The sequence below is a fragment of the Amblyomma maculatum genome, chromosome 8 (genome assembly GCF_055883805.1).
Source record: "Amblyomma maculatum isolate TAMU_Amacu chromosome 8, ASM5588380v1, whole genome shotgun sequence".
Taxonomy (NCBI): domain Eukaryota; kingdom Metazoa; phylum Arthropoda; class Arachnida; order Ixodida; family Ixodidae; genus Amblyomma; species Amblyomma maculatum.
This window is the reverse complement of record NC_139351.1, coordinates 43,073-52,971: the sequence shown is the minus strand read 5'-3', so window position 1 is coordinate 52,971 and position 9,899 is coordinate 43,073. Positions and strand designations below refer to the sequence as shown.

General features: G+C 46.0%; 1 long non-coding RNA gene across 1 annotated transcript; it reads left to right on the top strand.

Moving 5' to 3' along the window:
- The first annotated feature begins 683 nt into the window (after positions 1-683).
- Positions 684-6,747, top strand: LOC146180414 (uncharacterized). The gene is made up of 3 exons (XR_014700071.1): positions 684-840; positions 2,205-2,330; positions 6,569-6,747. It is a non-coding gene; the product is annotated as an uncharacterized LOC146180414 (long non-coding RNA).
- Positions 6,748-9,899: the final 3,152 nt, after the last annotated feature.

Genomic DNA, 9,899 nt, shown 5'->3' with positions numbered 1-9,899 from the left:
GGAAGTTAAATGGGAATGCGGACGCGCTTAGCCGCTGTTTCTAAGCGGTCCGAGGTGCTCCACATCATGTATCCAAATTGATACCCAGGTTCTTTTTTTTTTTTTTCGTGCGCTTGTATATGTGTGACTATGTAAAGCAGCACGTTTGGTTTTCTAGGCATACGTGGGTCCTGAACGTCTTGAGTGTCCCAGACGGCCACTGACGTCCGACGGACAACCGAACTCGGCCGCAACTCGGCGGCCGATTTCGGACGTCCGCCGGAATTCCGGCGTACGTACGAAAGCGGATGGTCGAATCCGTTCGCCCAGCGGACAGCCGCCGTACGCCCGCCACTGGATTTGCTTTTACACAGCTATGATATAGTTTGTAGTCGTCGTGCTCGTCTGAACTGCGTATAAATCAGTAATGCCGTCAAGTCTGCATTATATGATGCCAGAGCGAATCGATGCGATAGAAAGCGTTTCCATTAAACAGTTCTTTTTATTTTCCGCATGTTTCATCGTTGAATTCTTCCATCCAAAATTTTTGATTAAAAGTTAAATGACCATTAAACATGTTTCTATCATGATGCTTCGGTGAAATTTTAATCAGTGGTTGAATAGACGCAGCAAGCAGCAAGCTCAGAAAGAACGAAACCGAACCTATCCTCAAAAAAATCTGAAATGAGCCAATCCAATCCACCTGACAAGTTGAAGTTTAGTCATGGAAGATGGCTTCACGTTTCCGTGTTTTGCGTTTTCTGCGCAGTTACAAATACCTACGGCTGTAATGCACTGCTAGCATTGTTTTTGCTGTGGCTTGGTGCGGCTGGCACACTTTGTTCACCCGCTGATTCCAAAGTAAGTATTTCACCGAACTTTTGTTTCTTTAGTTGAACTTTTCGATGCACCGATAGTGGTGAGCTTTTGCGTAAGGAAACAGCTCTGTACAGCAGCCGAACGGTCGAGTGTTTTAGGCGAGACTGACAGGATGGCTCCGCGCCGACTAACTAAAGTGCAGCCTCAAGTCTGAGGGCCATCTTTTCGGCATTACTGGACGCTGCGCCAGTAAGCAGCGCAACTTCTCTGTCTCTGATAAAGGAGTGCCTGCCCGAGCTTTAAAGGAGTTAATTTGTTAACCATGCGCAACGTGGTGAGTTGTAAAAACTATACGAGAAAACTTTTGCACTCCTCGAGCCTATCGTGCGACATGCCTACACTTGTGAAAACGTCGCGAGTTTTTTTTTTTTTTTTTTCTTTTTAATGGACAGCCGCTGATCTTTCTCTATCGAGCTTTACGGCAACTACAGTTTCTAGAAGGAACGGCTGTAGCTACTAAATAACTAAAGGTTTAGTACTCTCCTTCAGCTTTGACAAACTAGGACAGCACCTTGCGCATGTTGGTTATGCATGTGGGACCGAACCGCGCAGAACAACCGCACAAGGAGATGAGAGAAAAAAAAAAAGTCAGCACTTGTCTTTTTCTTGACCCGTTGTTCTGCGCTGTTCTGGCACGAATTTGACATACCGCCGCCGCGATACAGTTGGGCTGTGAGCTCTGGTGCCTGCAACGCCTTCTTTTATGCAAAACAGGCGTACTGGGAGGCCATGCAAGCCGCGGGCTCAAAAAAAAAAAAGAGTTGAGCAAAAGTGAGATGAAAACAAAATTGTTGTTGCTTTGACCTTACAGATATTCAAAGGCTCCTCAGAACTTCACTGCATTATTGACTGCGAGATAATGCCAAAGCTGCACTAGAGCCATGCAGCACCTTATAGTGCATGATACTGAGCTTATGTGTCGCACTGAAAGCTCTTACCATGTTCTTAGATTATCATATTAAAGTAGCTTTAAACCCATGCTTGTTAATACAGTGATAGCCATAAATTGAATCTAGGGCATCATGCTCACATACAAGGCTTCTGATAACCGCTGGTCACATGATGCGGGCTATAGCAGAAACCTGTACGTGGTCATCTTACAAGCATTTGTGCAATTGATGCTTTTAATGTGTTGTAAAAGATTTTGTGTTCTGTTTCTGTATGGGAATGCTTTCCTTATTGAAGGCTAACATTTGGCTTGCTACAGCAAAACCTCTACCTAGTCATCCTAAAAACAGCACCGCAGTTGGTGCTTTTAATGTATTGTAAAAGTATTTGTGTTCTGCTTCTGTATGGCAATGCTTTTCTCGTTGAAGACTAGCATGAGGCTTCCAAAAATTTTTCAGATGCCATTTGCTGTAGCCGATTTCGTAGGCCAACAGGAAGCAGCACTTTGAACATGGAAAACTGTCATCCACGGGGGAAAAACAGCAACATCCCTTTGCATTCTCATTTCTTTGGTATGGCTAAAAGTGAGTATTGTATCATTATCTATATTATTAATATTGAATCATGATTGTCAGTGTTGAAGTTGTTTGAGCGTGATGATTTTAAACACACAGGACATCCCTTCGACATTAAGGTTTTAGCTTGTTTACATGTAGGATGTAGAACTGGTTTCAACAAACTTTATGCAGCAAATTCTTTTTACATTGTCCACCATGTTACTTTTTGTCATTGGACACAGTCGTCCACTCTTAGCTTGAATGGGAATGTGTGGCATGCAGTTTGCAAAATAGCAATGCATCCGTCACAGCCATGCATCAAGGCTAAGTGGCTTGTGCGTAGAGGGACCAGCCGCTCCAGCTTCACGTCATCTGCCTCTTTGCTCCGCTGTGCAGACGTGCATTGAGGCAAAGTGGTTTATTTGTAGAGAAACCAGGAGCTTCTTTGTCACATCTGGCTGTTTGTTACGGTGTGCAGATGCGCATTGAGGCAAAATGGCTGATGTGTAAAGGGACCAGGAGCTGCTGCTTAACGTCCTTCGCCTCTTTACTACAGTGCACAGCCGTGCATTGATGCTAAGTGGCTTGTGCATGTAGGGCCCAGGAGCTGCAGCTTCACGTCTGCCTCTTCGCTCAGGTACGCAGGTGCGTATTGAGGCAAAATGGCTTATGCATAGAGGGACCAGGAGCAGCTGTGTGGCGTAGTGTGTATATTTGCTATGGTGCGTATCGAAGTACAATGGGGGGCTCGCGTAAAGGTACCATGAGCTGCTGCGTCATGTCGTCTGCCTCTTTACTATGGTGCGCAGGCATGCATCAAGGCAAAGTGGCTTATGCATAGAAGGACCAGGAGCTGTTGCTTCACATCTGCTATGATGCGCAGCTGCGTATTGTGGGTGGTGGTGGAAAACATTGCCATCAGATACAAATACAGGAGGTTACTAGCTGACCCTGAGGGGGCCTGTCCTGACAAAAACAAGGGGTCCCTAGTTTGGGACCCCAGTGGTGGTAGAAGGACTAGAGGCTGGTACTTCACGCTGTCTGCCTCTTCGCTACGGTGTGCAGCTGCGATGGATGCAGTGGCATCTCAAAAAGTGGATGCCACGCACTCGCATGTTCAGCCTGAGTGGACGACTGTGTACCTGCTATAGCTTTGTTATTCATAGAATAAACCTAGGCCAAGTTGGATAAATTATAGCTCACCTCATATGTGGTCAGCAAAGAAAAGCCACTTCAGAAAATTTGATGCATTTACTGTCATAGGGTTCTTATTCGTATACATGGTACTGACAAGTCAGATTCTTCACCCTCAGAAATGCCAGAAAAATAACCAAGGGTGCGTCTGCAATAGTCTAGCTTGCTCTTTCTCTGCAGACTTGAGTCAGATGTGTGTTCCATTGCTGTGGGTGGGACAGGCGTGAATCTTTGATTTTAAGCTTGCAACAAGTATATTATTGTAGTTTAAAGGCAAAACGGTACTAATAATCATAGCCCCCCGTGGCCTTTATCCCCTTTTAATAGTGTTGCTAGACACTGAATTACTAGTTTACTCTGCACTGTTTCTGTCTAGTTAATGTGCGGAGATGTACATATATTTATATGACTTGGAGTTGTCGACTTTGTACTTAGAAACATTGTAGTGTTATCTGATGTGTTGCTTTCATTTCTTTAATGATTTCTGTAAGGGATCGGTGGGTATGCTAGGCACCATTATTAGTCTGCTCTTTTTTGGGTCACCTGTTCAATGCCCAGCTGCGGCCGTCTCCCACTTGCCCTTGGACAGGAGGCGGAGAGACGCGCACAGATAGGCAGCTACAGCAGCTACAGTGCTTAACGGAAACGTAGGCAGAGAGGGAAAGAAGTCCCCTCTTCCGAGGACTTTGCTGTCGCACTCGAAGACGCGGGGACAGGCAGTTTGTTCTCGTTGCTGTCTCATGTAGGGGGCTCATTTTTATTTAAGGAGCTTTACGAACAGTATACAACTAAGGGGTCCTTAGTACTAAGCGTACTAAGGGATCCTTAGTACGCTGACTGGACCCATCACCCGGAGGCAGCACAGCTTTGAAACGAGCACCTCTTTTGGAAGAACTGCTTATCGTTCAAAGAAAAAACACTGTCAGGTTGAAGGGTGTAAGGCCCTCTTCCTTGTTGGGGAGCCCATAAAACACCGTTTTGATGGGTTCTAATTATTTATTTTCTTTTTTTTTTTTTTCCTAGGGGAGAGAGTTTGGCATGTGACCTAGTGAGCCAATCATTTCGAGGTCCATTCTCTAAATTCCGTTTGGTGTGAAACGAATTTGTTGTCCCTTTTGCATTGCTTGTATTAGGGAGAGGGTGAAGAACTTATGAAAGTGGAAAGACACGCCAAAATGTTTGTTAGCCAGTCATGTGTGAGTTCGTTGTCATCGGGGAGAAGAAATGTGGGCGAAGTCCCGAAGTTAATGAAACGGCCCCGCGGCCTGGAGAACTCGTTCTGAGCTAGATTTTGATCTCTTTACTCTTCGGCATAGATCATAGTCATTGTTTCACCTGTTGTAAATACGTACATTCATGTATAAAATTTTCAGTTCATCTTCCTCTCCGTGTGCAAGTTGTTGTGGCCAGATGCAGTAAATTCACTATTTTCATTTCTATATAATGTGCCTTTCTGAAGATGGTGAGCTCGTTCAATCCTGTAAGAAAGCTGCAAAGCGCTCCCAAATCTTCCACAAAACTGTGTGATATCTTTAATACTAACTGCGGCTTGGTGTCACTCAAAACATGTAATTGAGGTAGATTTCTTCCCCCCCCCCTCTTTTTGTTCGTTCAAATGAGGATCAGTGGACACTAACTCTTGCTTTTGTAATGCCCTAGGCCCCGCCTTAAGGTAGTACTCCAATGTCGATGCCATTTTTATAGCTATGGCTGTCCAACAGCACTAATGTCTTTTATACACTTCTTTTACTAATCTCTTACCCAAGTGGTGACTTATACTGCGGGGGCGAAAGTCTGGACAGTATGTCTGTAGATTTTGGACTAGAATCGCGATGTAAACGAATTGTGACCTTATTTCTCTTGCACACATGAAAGAACTAACGTTCAACTTTCACATCGACAAGTATGGTCCCTGGTCGATGTGAAAGTTATGTGCTTTGATTGCAGTTTGTGTAGTCCACACGCTTGTCCCCGATATTACATAGGGGCAAATTAGGCGCCTTTACAGGGGCAGTTTCTTTGGCGCCCACTACCTTCCCCATAAAAAAGCTACAGTGTTTCTTGTGAACAGCTGGCTGCATTTATAAATACCATTATTTTTTTTGTAATTTGTTGTGCATAGTTGAGAAATCCATGACATACATCCATGCTGCATGCTGCCGGTAATACATCAGGAGCTTGTGGTTATCAGCTTTTTGTGTTTTGTGTAACTATAAGCCTTGCTATTGTAATGTCACATATAGCGCTGTGGGTAAACAAATAACTTTATTTTTAACTCTTGTAGAAGCATGAACACTGCGCAATCACTGCGGCGGGCTATGCTTCCACATTGGGCTTTAGCCACATGTCAAATGTCTATCTTTATTCTGCTGCAGCAGCTTGCATGTTATCAGATAAGTTAATTCGTCGCAGCTGCTCTAAGGAGACGCTTTCTAGACGCTTGTAGCCTAGATGTTGATGTCGATATACCCCCGACACGCCCAGGGAATGTCTTCAGTAGAGGGTACATGGAAACCAGCGAAATGTGCAGTTTACAGAACAAAAAGGTAACAATTTTAAATGATGTTATTATTGATCACTTCTTTTCAGAGCAGGAACAATGACTTTAGAAATCTGCCTGTTAAACCGCTCAAAATGCAGGTTTCTGCCGCCAATGCGTACCTGTGTAATACTGCAATGCTCTGGCTGTGCTTTATGTTCATATACAGCATCCTTTATGCTTAATATCTCTGCATGTGCACTCCATGTCTTGGGCATTGCTGAGGGCGCATAGCAGCAAGCATAACATGCCATGTTTGTTCAGAGTGGCATGTTCAAAGAGACGACATAAAAACATTAAAATACTGAATGCCAGGTTCTGGTCAAACTACGTTTGTATCTTTTGTTATTCTGCATGGGTTTTGCTGCAGTTATATGACCTTTCTATATAGTATGTGACAGTTCTGAATGGAGATGCATGCGTACAGTGCCATCTGGAAAAAGCAATTGAGAGAAACTGGCAGTTGCCCTTGGAGATGTGTAATCAAAGTTCAGCACAGATAACTTGAATTTCATTTTCCCTTCTATTGCAGGAGGAGCCCAGCCTGCTCTTTCCATCTTGGGCCTGAAAGACTAGCAACAGCTGATCGAGCAAATGCACAGGATAGTAACTGCTCCTGGAATCCCGGCCTGCGGAGGCCGCCCACACAGAACTCGATCATCTCGCTAATTCCGAAATATTAGGTTTCAATAAATACCTTTTCCTCCACCACCTCCCCAAGGGAAGAGCTGTCACGGCCAAGGATAATTAAAAAAATTATTCAAGTAGATTCTTAATACTCCAGTTGGCCTGCATTTTACCATGCCATTCCTTAACATCGATATTTTTTTTAGTGTAGACTATTTATGCATGCAGTTTTTGCAATAAAGGCAAAAAAAAATGCTTTTTTTACAACCTTGCATGCTGGTATGTCTATGCACTTAGCATGTTTTCAGGAATGGTGCATTTGTGTAAAGCTCAGCTAGCATATGTGCCTCTTTGATGGAAGTTTTATTTGCACACTACTGTTCAGTGCTTTGTGTGTGAAAGTAAAGCAGACAACAGGAAACTTGAACCTGTTGCATATTCTATTGTCTGCTTTACTCTCACGACAAAGGCATTGAGCACTAGTATGTGACTGAAATTTCCATGGCACGTGCTTGCTGAGCTTTACACGAATGTTATTGGCAAGTTTTTACACTAATAGCGGGCCCTGCAAGCATGTTCCGGGAAACGTCCGAATGTCCGCCTCCGGCTGCCCGTCGGACGTCCGTGGGACGCGATCCGGATCCACGAACGATAGTCCGACGGACGTCCGCTGTACGTATATCGAACATAACCGGACTTCGGTCGGATGTCCGAAGGTCCGAGAACGGACGTCCGTCGGTCGACCGTCGGACGTCTATGGCCGTCTGGGTGTGGGCTTTTCTCGGACAACGATGGCAGTTTTCTTTTCACCTGGTCTCTTCAGACGGGAGCCGAGTGCTTGCTTAGACATGTGGTTGAGTTTCAGAGACAGCTCAAGCAATTTGGCCTACGACGATATCTGAGGGGCGTGCCCTGGAACTGGTTGGTCAGCATCTTCAAAGAGGGGCTGGACATAGGGGGCTTTAAGGACGTTGCAGAGCACGAAATTAGGCTCTGAGCCCTGGGTAAACGGCTCATCCAGACGCTTCTCGCTATGAACTTCCGCAAGCTTCCGCAAGCAGCTCAGCTACATCAGGAGTTGCCACTCAGGCGAAGCGGCGCAATGAGCGATCACCATCACCGCTGTGCGAGACCGAGGGCGTGAGTGTTGCGCCATGCGTGTTATGTGGTGGGGCCTTTCCAGGCCAATGCGACTGTGCGGAACTGAGCTCCTCGTCAGAGGAGGGGCAGATGCCCCGTGACCGTAACCGCCTTCCTGGCGCGTTGCGGCCCTTGTCCGGGTAGGACCTTCGCCCCAAAGCAAAAAACTCTCCCCTCATTTTTGGAGGGGGAGGGGGCCTTGCCGGGGGCGTCGGATGAATGATGATAGGCTGATGGATTATGTGCGATCCTGGGACGCGGCACCCTCGGATGCCAAGTCCCCTTCCTATCTGACAACCGCAACTCTTAACGCTTGCCAATTCGCTGATATACCCTTCTTTTTCATGTAAATAAGTATTCTCAAAGTGCCATTAAACCTGCTTGTATATATTTTACCAACTTTGAAGATTCAATCCTTCATCAACCCGGAGTCTCTGCACGCTACCAAGTGAAGGCCGGGTCGACTTAGTCCCAACTTCACGACAGCGCGTGCAGCAAGGTAGCGGCCTGGCTTCTCGTCGATACCGCGCTCCCGCGTTCATTTGCTATATCCCGCCAGATTAAAATGTATACGTACTCGAGGTTGCGGGAGCTGAGAGCATGACTTTTGCTGCTCTTACTGACATATAAATGACTAAATTCACCCAACAAAACAGGGGCGACGGCTCGTCTGGATGAGTTCATTTGTTTACAATCGTCACATCAAGCGCATTGACGTGACACTGCTTCGTTCGAGTCTGACAGGAGATTTAGGGCACGAGTAACGCAGATATGTTCAATTGAGAGCGGATCACAGGCGCGTACAGAAGTGCAGCGCAGCGGTACGTACCAGTGTGAATTTCCCATGCGGGAAAAGGTTAGCGCTGTCTCCTCTCTCGTCATGTCGCCGCTGCCGCCACTGTCACCTTGTTCCGAAGCCGCCGCTGGTTCGAACAAGTACGGCTCAATATCATATTCCCTTGAGCAGCGTGATCGTTGCATGTTCAGCAGCATACATCCACAGAAAAGCACGTGCGTGCATGTACAATCGCTTGGATCGCCGCTACCACTGAATGGCACGCCGTCATTGATGTCACGGCGCGCTTGACCAATCACAGGCAAGAGCGCCACTTTCAAAATGCCCCACGGCGTTGGTGCACGTTTTTCTGATTAAAAAGTAGTTTGCGGTCACTTATGACTAAATTTAACCTCGTATTCGTGTTCAGGGGGTCGTAAACTGTATATCTGTATTCCGAACTCTTTCTTTTTAAAAAGTGATGCAGCTGCCCTTTAACTCTCCCTAGCAAAAAATGACCAATAGGGAGCGTTATTGGTTCTATGGGACTTATGTACTGATACATATTTGTCCTATAGGCAATAGTATTGGTTTCATGGGTTTATCTGCGGGTTGTATAAGCAAAGTATCAGACCAGTACAGAAGCCCATACATCTTATAGGCTGATACATGATTGTCTTGTAGACCAGTACCACTCTCTGGCGCCCGTGTGATCAGTGTATGATTGTGCCGCGCTTGTAGGAAGCTTTTAGCTACTATTGACGTCCGACCAGAATGCACTCTAAAAAACTAAAAAAATAGACCTGCTGTCTACTACTACTAATGAGCAAACGAAACAGGGGCGCGGGTGATCCGCAGCAACCGACTATTTCACGCACAGCGATTTGCGAGAACCTGGTTGGAGAGCCGAACGGTCAGCGCTGGGAGATCAGCAGCGCGAAGGCAGGAACGGCGGAGCACAATCGAGGGCTTTACACTAGCTTCAAACAATAGCTAGGATAGGCACACGGATATGGCATGACCACGGGCATGACTTAACGATACTTAACGGCGCAAACAACAAGTGGCGCAAGCGCGCCGAGATCGGCGCGAGTAGGGAGACGTGGGCGGCGCCATTTTTGTTTAACCTAATTGTCAGCTGTCATCGCCGCGCCGGCGACAGCACTTTTTTATATCTCCTCAGCAGTTTTATTAATTTTAAATTTCATATTTGAAATGTTCCTGACCCCTAAGGGCGCCTTTAAAAGCGAAAACAGAATTGCGCTGTGCCAGCTGCATTTAATTTGGCGAAGGCGCGACCAGTACATATGGGGGTATATTT